Below are 21,892 nucleotides of genomic sequence, written 5' to 3'. Positions count from 1 at the left end.
GTCACAAAGACACCGTGCACCCTTTGCCTGGAAGCAGATCATTCGGGTCAAGTGTGAACAGGAGAGGGCAGCATCGCTTTAGACTTACGGTAAGGGCCGCTGTGCAAGTGCCTGGGAAGCTGCAGTGGGCAAACGGATCATCGCAGATGGCCAGGAAATACACCGATGATGGGAGTTTGCCGGCAGGTACCACACTGGAAGAAATGCCTGCATGGAAAGAGGATGGAAAAAAACAATGTTTTAAGCGCAGAGTAGAAAGCGATGCGAATGTGGTATTTCAGCAGTGCTTTTGTCTGGACTCAGTTCAACTGCTGAGCTCAGGATGAAAAGTACAGCGTTCCAGTACAGAGACTTCTGGAAGTTTGTTTGGTTACATTCTCTCTCATCCACACATCAGTATACCCTTATACAAGAAAAGAAATCCTATTTCAAAGATGCACAAATGGTACACCAAAGGTGGTAAGTTCCTTGCCCAAACGCGCCACATGGCATCGGGATGGCACCTGGATGGCCACGCTCCCCTGCCAGCCATTGACCCACATCAAGCACGTGCCTTGCATGAGTGCAGGGTACTGGTACAATGGCATGAAGGATTTCTGAGATGTAGTCAGCACACAACTATTTCTGATTCAGCTTCAGATGAAGGATGAACGCTCTACTCCAATGTATTCTTTCAAATCAATTTCATAAATGAAAATAAATCCAGATCGATACCATAAATACATGAGAATATTTTAAATCCTGGCAAAGATGCAGGAGCCTTGGTTTTATCAGTGGAAACCCCAGTGTAGTTAGTGACTTTTAACAGAGGACAAAATGTAGTCTATTAACTATCACTTTTCTTTTATGACAGTACTTACTAGAGGCAGTTGTGGATTCATGAGCTGGGGCTCTCTCTGACATAAGACTTTGTAAAGTTACACAGTGTGCAAAATCACATGGCAGAGAAATTCCCCCACACATGAAAAACAGCCATGCTGATCAGTTGCCCTCTTGGCTCTGCTTCCTTTTTGCCACTGTGTTATGGCTCCTTCAGTGAAGACAGAGTAATTCTCTTTACAACTGATGGTTCTGCCAGTAAATTACTGAATCAGCAGAGCCGCACAGGTTTTGCTGCTCTGTCTCCTCTTCAAATCAGGCTCACAACCCAGAGAGGAAAATTACTGACATTCCAAAAGAGGGTAATGATACATTGATTCCCAGGGAGTTATTTTGTTCAATCATTGTGCAATATAGGTGAATCACTTAATATTTTTCATTTCATAGACAATGTTTCAGTATCTCTGTTGTATACATGAAGAATGGAATGAGACAACTGGGATTTCATTTACTGAAGTCAATCATCCATGTAAATTAATTGGTTTATATCACTGTGGAAATTATCGATAAAATACCAATACTGAGAGAAGAAATCTTGCAGATAATTGTATGGGAATTATATTAATGAAAACACTAAATACACATAAACCTTCATAATCACCAACCATCTGTTTGGACACTGACAGAATTCTAGAAATACAGGGATAACAACTACCTGACCTATTTGTTGAAACAGACATTCCAAGTAACTGTTTCTAATTGTAAAAGTACTTTCTGAGCCACTATATTGTTACATGGGAAGTGCAATTGATTGCACCTGGATTTTTAGGGAAATGCAGTAAAAGGAAGTCTGTTTTGACATTTTTAAAATTTTATATTAAAAATAAGGGGGTTTAAAATTATTTAATTTCAATAGTTATGCTAGTGTAAATGACTCATTATCACTGGCAGTTTAGCATATAACCAAAGGATTTCATATGATTGTGAATAAGTGAAGTGTGCTATTTCAACACATTTCTTAAAAAAACGCATTTTCAATACTAAAGTGCTGCATCCTCTTTTGCACTGAATGAACAATCTGAACTTTCCTAACCCAGTACATGGGAGTGGCACTTGGTCTAAAAGCAAATTTCCATCAGTGGTCACATCGTGTAATAAAAACTAAAAATATTGTGAAAGAAAGACTATACCTTGAAATTTTCAAATAAAAGGATTTCTAAATGCCATTTTGGATTTTCTGCTTAATGGAAATTCTTATGCTTTAATATTCTGAATCGGAAGGAAGAGTAATATTTCAGTGTCAAATTTTCCAGAAAACAAAAATTCCATGCCTTGACCAAGTAAAATTACCAAATGAGTGAGTAATCCATTTTCTCCCAGGCCTTCAGTTTTGTCAGCACTAAATTTACACAGAATCATTTTTTAAAGAGATATGGGAGGAAATGCATAAATGCCAAGAATGTTTGTTCAGGGAAATGACACACCATCATTTTCCCAACATCTGGTCATTCATGAAGGGCTGACAAATTTTCTTTTGGACTTATTAAGAGTGAACTTATCTATTCTGAGAGGATCTGTGATAAAAGCAATTTTTTTTACTGTAAGAGAGTTCGTGCTAAAGCTTCATACAGAGAGAAAAGAGACTCGAAGAAGGAGAGCTGCGTTTGTTGGTCTGTGGCTCAGAAGCATTATCCATCCTCCCCTCCAGAACTCTATTTTTAGATGGTCTCCAGTGCGTTAGATCAAATGTATAAATTGGATGAGGTCAAACCGCCTCTGTCTGTGAATATGCAGCTCCCAGAGGTGTGTCAATGGCTGTGGAATTCAGCCGGCTGGTATTAACCTGAACCTTGTCAAAATCAGACTATAACATCAGCATTTTTGTTAAACATGGGTCTAACAACCTTTTAACAGTTTGAAGCTAAACTCTCATTTAATTTATATTGATGTGGATGTAGAGATGTCAGCAGAAGGGTTTTTTTCTGTCATGTTTTACTCCTTACTGTGTTAGCAGCTAACTGCCATCTTAGGTCTTTGCAGGAAAAGGATTATCATCCCTGGAAACAGTAGAAATCCCCATTATTTCTATCTCTCTAGCAGTTTGATTTTATTCTGACCAGTATCATCAGACCAGGTTTTACACTGGAGCACACTTCTGTAGCTACACATGTGTACCTATAAATGTAAATAAACATGTACACATTTGATATTACAACACTTATTAATTCATTATCCAGTCAATACAATAAGCACACTTCAGCAGACCAAGAAACCACCCACACTAAAGTTCCCTTTTGCAAAACATGAACCTTTTTTGCTCTGCAAAGCTCTGAGTGACTTGAACACCACGTGTCATTTGTTTGGCCCTTGTGCTAAGATGGAAATTTCACCTCAAAACCGTGCAGTGTGACTGGCAGCCCCAAGCTCTGCAAGATTTATGTGAGGCTGCTGGTGGTGTTGTGTCACTTGGTAATGTGGGACTGTGTCTGTGGATGGAATACCATGCAGTGTGGAGGCGAGCTGAGGAATTAAATGGGATGGGATTTGCATTAGAGCTTCACCAGAGTTAATCAGCTTAGTCCCTGAAATCTGGCTGCAACTTGCTGTATGGCTTCCTGCTCTGGTCAACAGAAATACTAAGATACAACATATAAAAATGCCTTGAAGCAATACAAGAGGAAAGGAAGCAATTATTCCAGTTCAGCTAGATAAGTGCCTAAGGGATCAACTCCCCATCTAAAAAGTGTATTGGCATTCTCAGCCTGATGACACAGATTCTGCAATGGAGAAAACCCATGTATAGAATGAGGTCAAAAAGTTAGCTGCAAGTGTATTGTCTGGGCTTTAAATTTAACCCTGCCTTGTGTCTCAACCCAGATGACTGAAGCATTCTGCTAAGTCTTTGTTGCTTATGAATACACATATTTTAAAACATGTGGAAAGCTCTGTGGCTCATTCTTTTTCAGTGGAACTGGGGATTCAGTTCAGCAAGTAACAAGGGCAGTGAATAGAGATCACCAGTTCATGCTTGCAGCCTGTTAATTTTGCTGAGTATACCTCATTATTTATCCTGTATGCATCAAAAAGAACACCCATCCTAGACTGAAATGTGTCTGGATTCACATTTGCACAGGGGATGAGAACTGCCAGATTGGACTAACCTAGTGTCAGTCCACATAGTCCAACAATCTGTCTTTGATAATAACTAGCACCAGATACCATAAAGGAAAAAAGCCTCTATCCAGCAATAACCCCAGTCATTTAAGTGTTTTACCCCAATCAGACAGAAGTTGGTGCCCAAAGCATGAGGTCTTTTCCAAACATTTGCTAATCCGGCTGGAACATTATCAGTGTAAATGTCTGATTCTTTCCAGATCTTGCTCGCCTTGTCCAGAGAAATGGTGTGGAGTAAAAGAGCAGTTAGATGAAGGAGAAGAAAGAAATTTACAAAATGTAGGATATAAACAAAGAAGGTTTAGGACAGAATGAAAAATAAACAGAGAGAGTGTTTGGAAGGGAAGAGAGAATGAAAGAAAAATTCTGTCCTTTAAAACCAACAGGATTCTTTTATAGCTCCCAGACCTGTGAGTCTTACCTTAGAGGGAATAGTTTATGACTCATACACTGTTTTGAAAGTCCAGCAGAGACCAGCAAGATGTCAAACCAAAATTCACCTATCTCTGCAAATGTGCTGATCAAAGTACTGCCCAAGACAGAGCAGCAGACGCTGTGGATTATGTCAACTCAGTGAAGTCAAAGGGGACCACAGAGGATCCACAATCCAAGGTCCTCTGCCCCCAGTTCTGCAGAATACAACAGTACAAGGGCTTAACATGAAAAAGGACTGGGATTTTATCTTCTGTGAAGCTCAAGAGGGTGGAAGAAAAATCTCACTTCACTGATAGCATAAGAGTTGAAGGCTACAATTACACCAAAGACAGTAAGAATTCAGGACTAGCAAGATTTGTGCTTTCAAAGAACTAGTACAGAAAAATGTCTCAAGCTCTTGCCCATGAAAGCTGATAAAGAATTAAGATAATATGCTCTAAATATGGTTTCCAAATCAGTCCCATGTGAACATCCTGCTTTAGGAGACTTTAATAATAACTTGCTCAGGGATGCAGTGCATAAGGAGAGGTGGAAAGGAACATATAAAGTCCAAAGACTTTGCAAAATAAAAAAAGATTGAACTCTCAGAGCCATAACCTCAAATGCAGCAGAGCAACTACTTTCTAGGGTTCTAATATTGAGAGATCTTGCAAATGTGGACTCCACGTGTGATAAATAGCCCTGCTTCCAGATCTCCTGAAAAAGTTTAAAGGCATAACTAATGACATTGTTAAAGATAATTTCTGTGCTGATAGATGTTAGTGCTGACATTTTCCATTTATTATTTGTTTTGGACTTGTAGAAACAGTAAGTGAGTGCATTTTGAAACTCTGATGGTAATCACAAATTTCTTGTCACCTGGCAAAGTCAGTTAAAATGTTACAAGCAATTATTCTAATCATGTTGAAGATTAATCATACTTTAAACCATGGGTTCTGGAAATAAATTCTAAATGTTAATACTGATAAATTACTGTCACAAATGGATCATTCTGTAGAGGAAACATTTAGTTTAATTGGAGTTGCTCCTGAGCTGCTCTACATACATTATATGGGGCACGAAGATGAAACCAAGTTCTGTCCTTTTGAAGAAAAATACTACAGCCTCATCCTGGGTTTAGTGTCTACAGTAAAGGGAACAAGGGAAATAAGACTAAGTGCCTTGCTTGGACATCCACTTTTAATCCAGCAGACAATTTCAACCAAACTGGGCTGCGCATTCACAGACAGCAAGCCGTGGCAAAGCTGGTCAAAATAAAGACTTTACTAGGGCTCTCCCATGACCAAAAGAGACACTTCATAGGAATACCACAGAATCTACAGGAGACTGAGAATTGGTTTGTAAGGGACACGGTCTCTAAATGCAGGAGGCAGGACATTCAGATACATCTTTATGTATCTGCTCCTTGAAAGAGAAAGACATCATCCAAGGCTGCTAAAATGCAACTCATAGTAACATTTCCTTCCCTTGCACTGCTTTGGTTCTGGCTCTAGGCAAAGGTAAAACAGCTGCAAATGGGGCAAATATGCTGGTATGAACTCTTTCTCCAATAAAACTCTTTGGGAAAGGCCTGTGCTACATTGCCAAATAAAATGGTTATGAAAAAGAAAAGCTGTGTAAAGCTGACAAACAACTGCAACATTCTTAGACTAGAAAGATCTGTTATTGACAGATAGCTCTTGATGGAAGCACAAAATAAAGTGAATCTAATACTCTGAAAACCAAGCTTGAGATGTGTTTCACATTGGTTTGAAGCCCTTTTTGTGAGACCTTGAGCATCCTCAGCACTGGTATTGTTTGGGCCAGGGGGCTCCCAGACTACTATGATGCACTGTGGAGAACTGGGGTTGCCTCTCTGCTCTGCCCTGGGATTCCTCTGTGTTTAGACACACATCTGAATCTACATTTCTGCAGGAGTTCCCAGCAATACAGATGCAAAGACACTCCAGAGCAGCCTTGTCTAATGGGTACACTTGTGCTGTGCAGCAGCATTAGTCATAGATGGAGACAGCAGCTTGTTGGGTAACAACTCTAATACAGATTCTGGAAGTCAGCTTCTTTAGAGAAGATGAGGATATTGAAAAATTCCTCCTATTATTTTCCACAGAAAAAGCATTTAAGGAACATAGTTTTTCAAATGCCAGGATCTCCTGGAAGTGCTGTTCATGTGTCCCAATCTTCTTACTAACTCCAGGGGTGCTGCTGTACTTCTTGGTGCTGCATGCAGCTTAATTCCTGTGCCTCGAAAAGATGGAACTGTTTTCTTAAAGTACTCCGACCCTTCACCATTCCCTGCCACCTGGATGGCCAATGTGACAGGGCAGCTACTTGTCCTGACTGTTTCTTTGATGGGGAAGCTATTCTGCTGGAAAATGGGCTACAAGCACAGACTCTTTCTAGACAGCCAACCACATTACCCTGAAGTAAGAACAGAGCTGGATTATGTTCAAGACCATGCATGGAGTCCAGGGTTCTGTGTCCCAAAGCTGATAACATGGACTAAGAACTTGGACTATTTCAGGCTACCACATGACCCTGACATGTTAGCAACTTGGGCTGTTACTGAGCTGGGTTATATTCAAACCCATGGGCGAAGGTAAAAGGTTTTGTGTTCCGTTACTGGCGCCAAACTTTCTGTTTTCTTACTTGGCTTCTTTCATGACGGTGTTTTTCAAAGCATTTAGAAAGAACCCGTTAGCACTTCACTCTGTATAAGTAATGTAATAACGAGGAGAGTCATGTGGGAGGAGGGATGTGGTGGGCAGGAATCATTATCCAAATTAGGTGTTAAGCTTTGGCTTCTGCCCCTACCTTTGGTGAGGGTTACAAGGATTAGTGGAGCGAGGGAAAGGAACTTCTGTTTCTAGAGCATGACTATGAAAATAGACACACTGGTAACTATGAACAAAATGGAAAAAGTAAATACAGTCCATGAAGTAACACCATCGGGAAAACAAATGTTCTCAAAGAAAAAATTTCAGAAAGTCCATAATTCTATGCAGCATGCAACATTGAGAGCCAAGGTCTGTTTTTTTGGAAAAGTTCCTTTGCATCTGGATCCCCATCAGACTTGGAAGAAGCCTAGGAGGGCTGTGGTTTGGAGTGCGCCGGCACTCTCATTGCAGATTGTTCCATTTTCTTTGTAATAACAGCAGAAGTTTCATGTCTGACATAGAGAAGCCCCCATCCTCCTCTGTCTCACCTGAGCTGTATTTTGCCACAGCCCCAAAAATGAGGAATGGATGGAAAACAAAAGCAGGAGCTGGATATTGATTCCCACATGAGACTCAAACCACATATACTACTTTTTGCTGTAGCACCAGACATTGCTCACTTCAAGGCCTGGTTTTGCACTGTATGTGTGAAGAAGAGCTTGACACAGAAAGCAGCAGAAACTGGGAAAAAAAAAGATCAATGTATACTAGCTCAATTAAATCCCTGAGAAGAAATTATTGTGGTGCATTGTGATGACCTCGTGTTCCAAACAATGACACAACAACTGTTAGCTATGTCAGACCATTGCACTGTGTAGCATCCACCTAAGAATGGCAATGGCAGTGTGGAGTATTTATATGTAAAACATTAAAGAGCATCTCCTATTCTGTCATCCATCTCAACTCATATGCTGGTAATGTTGCCTTACAGCTTTGAACACCTGCAGAATTCCACAGTCGAAAAGTCATTGACAAACTGCATCTATCTTATATGAATAAAGAATTTAAGTAAGTTATTCTTGTCACTTTTCCTCCTCTGAGGAGAAGTCTGCATGAACTGAAGTCATGAGGCTCTTTTTGGCACTATCAGGAATAAACCCTGAATATAGTGAAAAGATATTACAAAACAAAATAAAGTGGGTTTTTTTCACTTATAAATTCCTGAGAACAGCATTGCCAACAGACTGCAGAACAATTTTTGTGTTTAGGAAGTGATACATAATTTAAAAGTCATACTCTTTGGCACGACAAGGGAAAAAATGATGCAGTTTATTGTCTTTTAGATTCTAAATATTTTTTCAGTCTGGTGGTAAACCAAACACTTTTATGCATTTGTTGACATGTCCAGTGCATTTGGCAATGTGCAAAACCCTTGTTATTTGGGTCAGACAAGTGTCCTCAAAAACAAGGCAACCCAGCAGGCCTTCCAAGCCAAGCCAGACTCTGTTTGCCCTGGTTCAGTGGAAGTGACTGCTAACCTACAGCAGGCCTTGCTCTGCACCAGGGCTGTGGCCTCTGCAGGGAGCTGGGCTGCCTGGCTCAGCCTCCTCATTCTCTCCCTGACTGTTCAAGGTCAGACCCAGGAATCCATTGCCCTCCATGTGGGGCATGCCAAGAGGCAGCACTCTTCATGAGCTCCCTATCACTGCCTCTTGGCCCTGGCCCCAGAACTGGCTGATACTCATTTGGCAGTACCCCCTTATTTCATGCCTCCCTGCTAGAAGTCACAGTGGAGATACAGAAAAACAAATGGGCCATAAAAGCAAAACCTCTCTCTTCCCAAAATATAAGTCTGTGCAAAAGAGCAGCCTCTGGAGCATTTGTATGAACCTACTGCATGAATTGATGGAATTAACTGCTCTTATTTATTGTACATGAGAGATTTATCTCCCCCTCTCCCCTCCAGGTACAGGCTATCATAAAGAAAAGGCAGAACTTAGATCCTTGGTCCTCTCCCACCAGGCCCTACCCTACTTCCCTACTCCATTCTGGTTGCTTCTTTGTGTCACTGGTAGCTGAAATTAGAAGCTGCTGTCCCATTTGGCTGGTAATCGTACCTCCTTTAGAGAGGAATCTCATTTTACAAAAGTTCAACAACTGAAGAGTTTATCCTGGTTAGCAAGTTTGTTATCTTCAATGTTCTGACTAAAGGCAGCTGAAAATGAGGGTGGCACATATATATGATGGAAACTCTCCATAGGCTTGAAAGAGGCTTGAAAGCTGGATTTACAAAGCATTTCCTGGGCATTACATGAATACACCCTTTCTTTAAAATGTAGCAGGTGGGAACCAAAGATCAGATATGTTTACAGATACAGACAGAACAATGATAGCTTTTAAGATCTCAGACATAGAGATACAATTCTCCAAAACTGGTGCTTGAATTAACTGCTTCATGTCTCCAATGTAACCTTATGTTACACATTGTCCTCATTCATTTGGGTAGAAGTATTTCTTTGAGTAACAAACCTGTAAATCCACTTAATAGCTGTGAGATTCGTATTGCCTTGTCTTTTTCTTGCTTTATCACGTCATCGCTGTACCAGCTCACTTGGATGAACAACTGGCTCATTTTAGGTATGTGTATGGTAAGATCCTAAATGTCCTTCTGAAGCTGCCCTTAAGCAACAGCACTCTTGAGATACAAGGTGCAACCTGGGGAACAGCAGCTGTCAAAAACATCCAAACTAAACAAGCTCAGCCCATTTTTCTCTGTGACAAAGATGCAGATGTTGAAAGAATTTAATATTTACATCCAATACTTAGCACATACTTGAATGCCTCAGTTTGCAGCATTCATAAGCAGCATTCAGCACACATGATTTATTTCTCTCACTGCCACTTTTGGTACTGGCAGCCAGGCAAACCCTGACATACACACACTGCTCCTTTTCCTCTCCAACACTATGCAGCTGCTGCATTTGTTGAATTTGCTCTATGGCATTTCTCATCCCAATGGAAAATGCCTCTGATCTCTCTCTCCAGAGGCAAGGCACAGCCTTAAGACCCCACAGATGTGCACATTATGGGGGAAGCAAAGGAGTGTGAGGGTTGCCAGGTGAGGATGGTGGGAGAACAGGAGCACAGAGTACCCTCAGTGTTCTGCCTGCTGTGACACTTGGCACACTCCTACCAAACCCACCTAGGGCCAACCCTGCGGCGCCCACCGAGCACAGGAAGGACAATGTCCTGTGCCACAGTGCCAGCATGCCCAAGAGGAAACACTGTGGGATGGGCATTTCAGTCCCTGCTGTATTCCTGAAAGGGATGTACTCAAGCTAAGGAAGTGGATGCGGTGAAATCTTGTCCTAATTATGTTAATAGGAGTATTGCAATTGTTTTCAGTGGAGCTAGGCTTTCTCTGCATGGAACTTACCAGAAAATCCCAATACCCACTTGTATTTTCCTATTTCAGGATGAAAATTAGGTACAGCACATATTTCACTCACTGGTGTACAGCTGTCACTATGGAAACCCTGTTCAATAGAGTGTGAAAACTTTTACTGGACTGGCAGGGTTCATAAAGTGTTGAGCACCATTTTCCCCCCATTAATTTTATTACAGGTACTATCATTCAAAAATTAGGCAAGCTAAGTGTGTACAAATAGCTGTAATTATACACTCAGCTGCCATGTATGTCTCTAAAACAAATCCTGTATTGTATTTTTCAACTAAGTTTCACTCTTCAAACATACCATGATGACATAACAAGAACTTCTGTATTTTTCCAAGTGTATACTAATTAGGTTTTCCACTGCAACATTCTAGGAGTAGATACTGCTCCGTTTTGCAAATGAGGAAACCAGGGTATACAGGAGTCACAGATCTTGTCAAAACCGTGCAGCCAAGTCCTGGCAGATTCAGGAATGGAATCCATGAGTCCTGACTCTTTAGTTCCCCCGCTCTGATCACCAGACAACACTCCCTTCCTCTGAAACAGGCTATTTTGATTGAAAACAGATGGTGTACATTTTTGGCACAGTGTTTTTTAACTATATTAAAATGCTCTGAATGAATATGTGCTTATATCATACCTATGGATGTATACATGCATATACATGCATTCTGCATCTCTGCATACAGAAATAGGTATGAGTTAAGGACATATTAATTGACATATATCCTATGTAAATGTAATGGATATACTGAAAGATACTTAAGTGCAGCTGGACAGCTGACATACCTAAACACATAAGCTGTAGTCTTCAGTGATATTGTAATTACACACTATGTATTCTCTCTCTCTAAGCAACAGACCTTATGCTTTTGATGGAGTGTCCACTTTGATGTAATTCACGCATAAAAGTTTTTTATCATTTGACAAAAAATTTTAGTGTTGTTTCTGTAAGGGATGAATCATACCCTTTTTCATTAGCTCCAGGATCAACCTCCATCCTAGCTGAACAATGCCTTTAGTGGGCACTGCCTGCATTTGTAGTGTTGTGGATTTTTCCTGCAACTGAGTTATGTCTTAAATATCATACTTATCTTTTGGGATTGCTCTTTCTGTCATAGTATTTGCCCAATTGAATCAAAATTGGGGATGAGATTAGAATTTGGAAATTCTATCATTACAGAAAGGGGACCTGAGCAAAAACAGTTCTTTTGGTTTGTGCTAATTCCTTCTGGACTGACCCATGTGTGTATAACAGGAAAAGAAAATATTGCTGATACTCACTGCTCTTGTCTTTTTTGGTTCTAAATCTGTAGAGCTTGGAAATCAGAAAATGCCTGCAAAAAGGTTTTGAGTTGGTCACAGAAGCAGAAGTATGCTACAGTGCTGCTTTATCTATGGATAAACAAAAGATGGCCACTTATTATGAAGAAAAAAGAGCTTAATCTCTTTCAGAACCGTAGGTCAAAATCCCCAAAAGTAGCATCAATGTTTTCTTGTTTCACACTTTATGCTGTAACATGGCACTAAAATCTCCACAATTGTGTTTATAACATCAGGTAGCAGTTGTTAATGGAGAGTACCCTACCTCAGTTCTTAGCTTGCACAGGATGGATTAGCATGCTTGTATTTTCCTGGCTGTTTGTTATGCTACAAAACTAGTATTCTGGCACAATCCATTCTTAGTAAAGATTTTTTTAATACTGATTTCCTCTGTATCAAAAGATACAGTAAACATATGTACTCAGGATAGGTCTCTTGCAATTCAATATGCTAAGCTATTTTGCTCTAACTTTGCAAAACTAAATATAAATTTCCAAGTAGAAAAAAGTGTTAAAAGGAAAGTCTGTTCTTGCAAACTATTATGTGGTAACCAGGCCTCTCCCATATCAATAAAAAGCTCTCCACAGTAACAATTCTGCCCTTTCTCTAGCCATTTTCTGCCAGGTAGGAATCAGAGAAATGCAAAACAGCCTTAAAAGCTCCATATCTGATCAGAAGAAACTCTCCCAGTGCAGGTCAGGCACCGACTGACAAAGATGTTGTTCCATTTCCCTTTTAATAAGCCATTCCAAAGAGGGCTACATTGACTTTTCAGGTTGCTGTATGGCATGAAGGCAACAGCCTGAACAAAGATTCACATCCTACAGCAGGCCAGTGCTGCCAGGATGGTGAGGCTGCTGGAAGGCAACACAGCTTGAGCTGCTCTGGAATGCTGGTTGCATGCAGTGCTGGATCTTCTTCCACTGGTTCTGGTGGGATTCAAACTACTTTCTTGCCATTTCAAGTGGAAGTGGGCTCCCTGTTAATAAGCTGCCTGATATTTTTTCATGAACCCTGAAGAGAGTCCAGAAACTAAAGAAAAGTCATAGGGAGAATGTAACATGCAATGTATATCCAGTACGCAGAAAGCTCTTTTCTCCACAGCACTTTCCCTCTTCCATGTTCTGAAGTTTTTTCATGTTCACTCATTATCTCCTTATCTTTACCAGTCAGAATAGATACCCTATGATAAACATGTGCAGGAAACTAAGCCCCTGAATACTCCATGATTAGCCTGAGACTACTTGGTGAACTGGCTGGAGATGGGAAGGCTGCCCAGCTCTCTCAGTAATCCACCCTTGGCCACAGTTCAGCAGAGCACTTAGGTACTTGTTTAACTTAAGCAAGATACAGTGCTTCAACTGTGAATCATAGACCTTTTCATTATTATCACTTTTACTGCAGGGTGAGGGAATTAAGTCTTAGGAAAGGCCTTGAATCAAACTGGAGCAATAAATTGAGTATCCTGTGGCTCTGAACTCTGGATCTGTCAGTGTCCCTGACCAGAGGGAGGATGAGGTTCAGAGACCTCTGCCCAGCTCATTTTCTCCTCCTGTAGGAGACAGCAGTGAGATTAGTGACTGTAGGATTGATGCTGTGTAGAGCTGTGCTAGCCATAGCTGGAAGTTAATTATACATCCACTTGCCACTTCCCTCATTATTCAGTCAAGGAAGAAAATCTTCACTTTGTTGGGAAAGCCAAAAGAACAGCTGGTAACTGCCAGCGTAATTTTTTAAGATTGCATAACTATCTTCAAAAATATTTTTTCATTACCAATTTCCATTGGAAAATTGGAAACCCAATTTTCATGGCCTCCAAAATGAAATCCTGCCCTTCAGGAGGAAGCCAAGAAAGTGATGGCAGCAAATGCTGGTCTACAGGTGATGATCTGGACCTTGTTTCCTTCTGATGCACCACCCATGGAACTTGTTTGTGTTCTGAGCTAACTGGGGAAGAAAAGCTGTATTATGATTAATGTTTTTTATGACATTACTTGACTGAAGTTTTAGAAACATTCCATTTCATTTAATGATTTTAATTCACCTACAGTGTGTTTTGGCATAGTTTGGGATGTTAAGGGGAGGCAGTGACATCTCCGTGGTTAAGGCTGAAGCTAGCTTCTGTTATAGCACCCTCTTTCCATACCTTCATCATAACTTTGGCTTGGAAAGCTGCTGGAGTCTGAAGCTTGCCAGGTCTATTTTAGTCACTTTTGCAAAAACTGAGGAAACCAGCCAAATTACTTTCAAGTTACGAGTTGCTAAAACTTACTCTGATTGAAAATATTTGCTTTTAATGAGTACTTTTAGTCCTTGTCTTCACTTTGATTAATTGATTGAGTTGAATCAAACCATTCCTGCTTTAAGAAAAATTAAACATTAAACATTCCTGCCTTAAGAAAAACTCACTGTCACATAAACTTGTCCCCTGAATGGCTGTGGCTCTAGAGCAATGTCCTTTTCCTGTGTTTGCTCCAGTGGGAGATGTTATTGTCCATGACCAACCTCTGGTGCTTGTCTTTGCCCACATGCTGAAGGTTGCCCCTCCTTTTGATGCCTAAGGGAGGCCTAAGCAAAGCCCAGCTTATTTCAGCCGAGGTGAGCTGGGTTACTTGAAACAGTGACAAAGTGATGCATGATTAAGCTCACCCTCCTGCATGGATGCAGGTAGGGAGCACTCCTGCCAGCAGATCTGCTCTCACCTCTCTCAGGGAGGTTCCATTCACCGACGGAGCACTATCAGCAAAACAAAGCTGTACCACTGGCCAGCACCTCCTCCCACAAGGACAATTACTCCCAGTGCTATCCACATACGAGAATCTGAGCCAGTGTTATGTTCACACTTTTTGATTAAACTAGTACAAATATTTGCCTTTCTCTACCTCAAAAACCACTTGTAATCACACTTCTAACCTTTCCATATAATTAAATATCTTAATTTGTGCAGTGACATTTTACAAAGAAAAATGGTTGACATCGTGCAAAGATATAAACCACTCTTAGTTTTCATAAAGCTAAGCCCAAACAGTTTTGTTTGTTTCAGAAGGAATTATGAGTTCACTTACACTCTTGCTGAGATCAAGGAGGCTTTTTTTGGCAGTGGCTTGAGTGGGATCATTACTGAACACTACATAACATTTTAAACTGGTTAGATTAGATGTTAGAAAGAAATTCTTCACTATGAAAGTGGTGAGGCACTGGCACAGGTTGCACAGAGCTGTGGATCCCTGAAGTGTTCAAGATCAGACTGGATGGGACTTTGAGCAATGTGGTGGAAGGTGCCCATGGCAGAGGGGTTGGAACTTGATGATATTTCAGGTCCTTCCACCCCAACCATTCCATGGTTCCATGATTTCAAGATTTTCTTTGGGAGATGACCTGAAGTTACGTGCTTAGTGACAAGAGGTATTTACTTACAACAAGTGTTTTACACAAACGTCTCAAATTTTACAGAGCACCTCATTTTTTTCTGTTAGTTTTCATTGCAGAAAGAATCAATCTGCAAAATGTGCGAACAATAGAAGTGCTGGTTTCTAGTAATTGTGACCTGTGCTAGTGCCATCACCTACTTAAAATGTGATGATTGATTGCAAATTTAACCTGTGAAGGCAAAGGTGGGGCTTACTGCCTCTGCTTCCAAATAAAATTTAGCAAACAAACTCAAAATGTCAACTGTTGATAAGCCACAATATTGTGATTTCAATCTGCAGACCATGATGAAAGTGTCTCTTTAATTAAAACAGACTTCTATCTGAATTGCATCTGCTGTCATTGTCTGTATCTATTCTCCCAATAAAATATGTATTTTAGACCTTTGATGCTATTTCTGCAATTCTTAAGTTAAAAAAAAGCAATATAAAAAAATCTGTATTCTTTCATTAAAATTCAAATAGACCAAAACAGCACATTAAAACAACAACTGAATTGGTCAGACCTCTAATCTGAAAATTCTACAACCTTGGGGAAATTGAGATCACTGTGTGATCTCTTGCACTCTCTTTGTAATAAGTTAGACACTCTAAGCCTTTCTCTGACATAAAGTTAATCCAGCTTCATCCACCCTGTGTTCACATTCCAAATTAGGCTCTTTCTGGCCTTGTTTTCTTTTAAGTACAGAATTTGCTGAGTTTTACAAGTAAGTATTTTCCCCCCTCCCTCTTTCTTGCCAAACTCCTGGCCCTTGACTTCCCCTTTCTAAACCACTCTTCCTTCCATATGATTTCCAAATTAGTCATCATGTTCCCTCCCTCTTTCATTTATCCCATTCTTCCTCACTTCATCCTGTTTCCTCACCCAATCTCTTAAGTGATCTCTTAAGTTCTCTTAGTCACGTTTCTTCACTCCTCATCCCTTCCATCAATGTTACTTACATGACAGTAGCAGCTCTTTTTTAAAGATCACTTTCACAGTGAGATCCTCATGAATTAATCTCTAAGCACACCCTTTTAACAAAACAAAGTCCATAATACAGCACTGAATGTTCACCAGCAGAAGAGGTACTCGTTCAAGAGCAACAGACATTGAAAGCTTTGATTATAATCAATAGAAACTATGTACCACTGCAAAGAGAGTAGGTTTAGAAGCAGCTCTCATGCCAAGTTATTGTTGTTTTAAGTTGAGCAACACTAGCTTTGTATAGGTATCAGTGAGACAATTTAAATGCATCCACCTTCCTTTTGAATCAATGGATTATCTGTACTTTGTGTGGCAGTGGCAGAAATTTGCATCCATCCAATTTCACAAACAAATATGTGGTCTTTGTCAGAACTCTTCTGTTTAAGAAGCCACTTAACCTGACAAAGTTATTTAATGACCTTTCTATGTCATTAAGTATCTTCATTTAAGGGAGTGAATTATCTTGAGGAGAGTTTAACTTTTGAAGATGGCATAACACAGGTAACAGATTCTGGACACAGAAGAATAAAACATCAACAGAGATAGAGAAATCCACAGGAAATAACCAGATTTTGGAGGGACTGAAGACTTGAAAGGTTGCAGACAACTGCAGACTACAAAAACAAGAGAAAAAAATAAAATAACAGTCTTAGATTTATGTAACTGAAGAAAGAAAAATAAGAAAAGAATCTCAGCCTGCTACACTGACATTAATTAAGGTTTACAGCAGCCTAAGAGCTTTGGCAGCCTTGGCCCCACTTTCCTAGGAAGAAAACAACATATTAAGAGGTGAAACAGCATTGTCAGAGTGCAAACACAGGGTCCTATTTGGAGGTCAGAATGAGACTTGACTTTGGTCAGTTCCTAGTCTGCATCATAAAAGCAGGATTCAAATTATAGCAATTTCACACAGTTATAAATGTAATTCCATTACTTCCTCTCCTCTTCTTTAATCACAGAGGCTATCTTGTTTCTGTTCAGAGCAGAGCACCCCTGGACACTTCAGCAGGGTCAAACCTGCTTCACAGAAAATTGTATGCTAGTGGTGGCCACATTCTCATTGGTTTTAAATGAAGACTAAAACCAGGGGGATGAAGCCAGTACAGATCCAGTGTAGTGAGATCAGCATGATGCAATTTCTCTCTGAGGTAAAATTATTCTGTTTAGCCACTCACAGAAAATCGTTAAGACTATAAATAAGACTCCAAAGACCAATAAAAGAAGCATGAGGGAAGAGAAAGATAATTCCATATTTACAATGCCTACATATACATACACATTTATGATCATTGTTTTGGATTAGGTAAATATTAAGCATCAATTCTGTGAGGTACCATTTAATGCTTGTAGTTGGACTTTTCTGTAGACCTCACAGGAGAAATAGGTCTTAGCAAGGCAGTTAGAGAGAGAACAAATTAGGGAAAGTAGATTTACAAGTCTTTAAAAACTTGTTACTAAATGCATTATTATAGGTATTGAGACTAATTAAAGTTCTGCAACAGCCATCAGTTTCTGTGAAGAGATCTCTCTGTTCACTAGGATTAAGTTTGCTCCAGCAGCAAGATTTATGTGAAACTACAGTGAAACAGATTACAGAACAAGCGTTGTTCGATTCACACATGCTGGTCTTCAGCGTCCTCCTAGAGTGCAACTACTGTGTGCTCCATCTGCAGCTACCTGCAATCTCTGCCAATAACCTAAATTATTACTACAGTTCAGGCAACAGCTGTAGGATCCCTTTTCAAATAGTACCATCCCATGTCTATAAACACACCCTCTAAATTGGGTGCCAGCATTGTTTTTGCAGAATAGTACAAAATTTTGCTCAGGAGATGAAATGCTGTATCAGTACAAACAACACATGTCTACAAAGTGAAGTTTTGGAGAACAGAAAAGCCTGGATGCAAAATTTTGTAGTATTCACCTGCATTATTCACCTGCTGAATGAAGCATGGGGATGTCTCTTGACTTTAGAAATTATTTGCACACCAAAACCAGGTATCTACAATACTTCACCAAAACAAAACCTTTTTCCCTGAAAAGGCTGTTTTCTCTATTGTACCAACAGTAACTATTGAAAGACTCAAATATATGTTGTTAATATATAAAACTATATTGTTTCAACCGTATCCTACTCATTCCATGCTATTCCCTCTGCTGCTATCAGCTTGCTTTACTTACTGTAAGATGTAAATTCCTGGTTATTGTTAGTTTTGTTTTAAGTACTGTAAACATTTATAAAGCTAAGCAATAAAATAAAAATATTATTGTGATATTATTAAAACAAGAACAGAGTGAAACAAACACATGATAATGATGAAAGATACTGGGGTATGTTTGCACAACTTGGGTATATTTTTAGGACAGGGTGTCTTAGTGACCAAATGTATGAGAGATGAGGAATTTCTGCCTGTTACATCACATTATTTTGTTGGCTTTCTAAATATTCTGGACTAAAGTCTTTCTTATACGGCAGAGAAAATATTTTTCCATCCCACAGGTGTAGTGTGGGAATTACTCATCTGGTACATAGGTAGTTCCCAGCAAATAAATGTGTCACCAGTCATTATTGGTATTACCTGTTCCTCACAGCTTCTGTGGCATGACACCTGACTACAGCCCAGTGGGTGTATCACCAGTTGTTACGCAGATGACTTTTTTTATTTCTGGATAGGCTATTAAACAAGGAGAGAACAAAAATTTCCTGGGTTTTGTGTTCAACATGGTTTTACTAGAAGCCTCACTCAGGCTGAAAAGAACATTAAAGAAACTAACTTGATGTGGAAATTAACAAGGATTCAGTTTTAAAACCAGAAATATAGGGAAAGTGATTGCCTTTGCTGGGTATTCATCCCTTGTTTGCAAACACTTGTTTTGCAATTAAAACAAGGAAGGAATTTATAATTGACTAAGGGAAACACAGTAACCTGAGTAAATAAGTGAAATATCCACACCCATCATACCTCTGGCATTGGTTCTTCAGTTCCAAAGTCCAAGGAGTTGACATCCCTTTAACTCTTAATCCTCTCCATTTTTCCTCTGCAACCCTATTAATGGTTAATCTATGCTAGGGATGAACTTGGATGATGTGTCTCCAACCCCTATAGGAAGTGCTATCTGATCTGAGCCACCTACCCCTGCAGTAGCGATTTATTTTTATTGCTGTCATCAGGCATCCCCCACCCCCAGCTTCAATCCCAATTTCCACAAGTTCAGCAGAGAGCCAGCAGGAAATGCCTTACTCTCACTGTAAAACTGCCTGTGTGCCACGGCTGTGGAGCAGGCTCCTTCCACACAAGCACTGCTGTGACTAGCAGCCAAGGACCAGCAGTACCCCAAACACTGGCACAGGGCTCTCGTCATACCAAGGGTGTCCCTCAGTACAGGAAGGAAACCCTTTCCTTATTAGTTTAATCCTCAGTTTAATCCTATCTTCTACCCATCACTTACAGTTGTAGTGGTTTCTAACATTTCTTGGAGGGTTTTTGCACAAAAAGCTTTTAGAATTAAGTTCTCTGCACATTTCTTCATTTGCCAAAAGTCTCCTCTGTCATTCTGCACACATAGGGTGGGAGCCACTGTCCTCTCTAGCTTTGCACCAGTGACTTTACATACAGCTGAGTGATTCTGAACAAACATATGGGACTTTAATCATATTGTGTAGTACATTTTACTGTGTATGTAAGACTGTAGATGTCTTATATTAGCTGGTAAAAAGGCCAGTTTAAAAAAAAAAGTGTTATATAGATGCTTGGTATGGCAAAACCCAGTTGAGGGTCATCTGTTGGTTACTGAACTGAGGAAGCAGATGCCTGAGTTTCTTCCTTCCCTTGAGCTCCAGAAGATGCAGACCTTGGTGGGCTTCAGGAGAATGCTTGAAGTTCACCTACAGCCAGTGACCTTTGAGGGTGGTATGGCCTTCCTCCCTTTCACCTGGCTTCTGAGGAAAGACAATTGAAGTGACACGTTGTCTTAGAGATGACATTCAATCCCCCGAGCATCCCAGCGCATCCCTCACACCTCCGGCCAGAACTGCCGCGCTGTGCTGGTGGGCAGCTGCCATTTTCCACCCCACAGGCGGCCCTGCAAAGACATCAGCACAAAATCCTCGGATGCGCTTCTGCAGTTGAGTCTATACCGCCTTAAAACACGTTGATCAACAAGGATATCCTCCAGCTCTCTTAAACGATATGGGTTTGAAATGCCCGCAAAAGGAGCTTGTTTCCCCGGCGTGTACTCTGGTGGCTCCTCGATGAGGGGAGGCACTTCGCTAGCGGGGACAGAACCGCCAAGAGCCGACGCATTTTCTGTCACGTTTTAACAGCGAAGTGTGAGGCAGCCGGAGTCCCGGCTCGCCCCTGGAGCTCGGCAGATCCCCTTGGAAGAGCAGGCAGGCGCTGCTCCCCCTGCCAGCCCTCCATAACCAGGCCGCGATTTTTAATCAAAAGCCTTATTGCTGAGGGGGCGGCGAGCGGAACCGCGGCGGGCAGCGGCGTCGGCTGCTCCCCTCGGCTCGGGGCAAGGCCCTGAGGGATCCCCGGCCGGACGGGCGGGTCCGCCCGGGATAGCCCAGCCGGGTCGGCCGCAGCCCGCGGGGAGCTGCGCTGCGGCCTCGCCGCGCCCGCCCTCTCTCCCTCCCGCATCCCTGGGTCCGCCCGTATCCCTGCATTCCCTGCTGCAGCATCCCCTCCTCCCCTCAATCCCAGCAGTAGCGGCGGCCCCGGGCTCGGCTCCCCGCGCTGCGGCGGCGCTCGGCGGCGGCTCCCCCCCGCCGCGGCCGCCATGTTGGGCTGCAGCGGGTTCGGCGGCGGCGGCTGCCGCGTGTGACCGCGGGAGGGAAGGAGGGAGGGAAGGAAGGAGGGAGGAGGGAAGGAAGGAGGGAGCGGCGGGGGAGAGGAGGGCGCGGAAGCGGAGGGAGGGAGGGAGCGAGCCGGGGAGGGAGGGCGCCGCCGCTACCCCTCCCCGCCGCCCCGCGCACGCACACACACACAGAGAGACACACACACCCGCACACGCACCGCCCGAGGATGCCCTTTGCCCGGGGGGGCGAAGCCGGGACACCATCGCGCCGCCGGGAGTGAAGCCACCGCCGCCGTCGTCGGGGCCTCCCGGCCCGCAGCGTGCGGCCGGAGCGGAGACGCCGGCGCTTTCCCTCCGCCTCAGGACGCGCACCGGGTGGAGGAGGAGGAGGGCGCCGTCTCCGCAGCAGCCGCCGCCGCCGCAGCCATGGGAAGGATTTGACAGGGCTCGGAGCGCTTTTGCCGGTGTGTCGGGGCGCGCGTCCCGCCCGCCGCCCCTTAGCGCAGCGGAGGAGAAGGGGGCGACAATGAAGACTTTAGTTTTTTTGAATCACTGAAAAGCCTTAAAAGGAGACTCGGTAAGAAGGAGGAGGAGGACGGGAAAGGCTGCCCGGGGCAGGACGTGGCTGCGCCCTGAGGAGGGGGGGCTGCGCCCCACCCCGCGGTGGCCGCGGAGGCGCTGCCGGGGCCGGGGGGGGCGGCGGGGCTGCGCGGCCCCTCATCCCTCCCTCCCCGCCGGTGTGCGCCCTCGATTCTGCTGCCTTTCGCTTATATAAATACGTAAATACATCTGTTTTCCCCTTCCCATCCGTCCTGGGAAGCGGAACCAAAGGGGCTGT

The 21,892-nt window shown here is 42.3% G+C and overlaps 1 protein-coding gene and 1 long non-coding RNA gene across 9 annotated transcripts in view; one reads left to right on the top strand and one right to left on the bottom strand.

The window, feature by feature from the left end:
- Nucleotides 1-163: 163 nt before the first annotated feature.
- LOC110473975 (uncharacterized) lies at nt 164-21,378 on the bottom strand. Its single transcript, XR_002466012.3, has 3 exons — nt 21,273-21,378; nt 18,834-20,337; nt 164-207 (listed from the first exon to the last, which is right to left on the bottom strand). It is a non-coding gene; the product is annotated as an uncharacterized LOC110473975 (long non-coding RNA).
- CDC42BPA (CDC42 binding protein kinase alpha) overlaps nt 21,122-21,892 on the top strand; it is a 181,808-nt gene continuing 181,037 nt past the window's right edge. For 3 of the 8 annotated variants that reach the window (XM_021537009.3, XM_021537008.3, XM_021537007.3), the window contains exon 1: nt 21,126-21,631. The gene's annotated coding sequence lies outside the window, so the exon portion shown is untranslated. Of the gene's footprint in view, nt 21,632-21,892 lie in introns of all 8 variants that reach the window. The other 5 variants (XM_021537014.3, XM_021537013.3, XM_031504271.2 and 2 more) reach the window with 4 other exon arrangements.

This window comes from Lonchura striata, chromosome 3 (assembly GCF_046129695.1).
Source record: "Lonchura striata isolate bLonStr1 chromosome 3, bLonStr1.mat, whole genome shotgun sequence".
Classification (NCBI taxonomy): Eukaryota; Metazoa; Chordata; class Aves; order Passeriformes; family Estrildidae; genus Lonchura; species Lonchura striata.
This window is presented reverse-complemented; position numbering and strand designations above follow the sequence as displayed.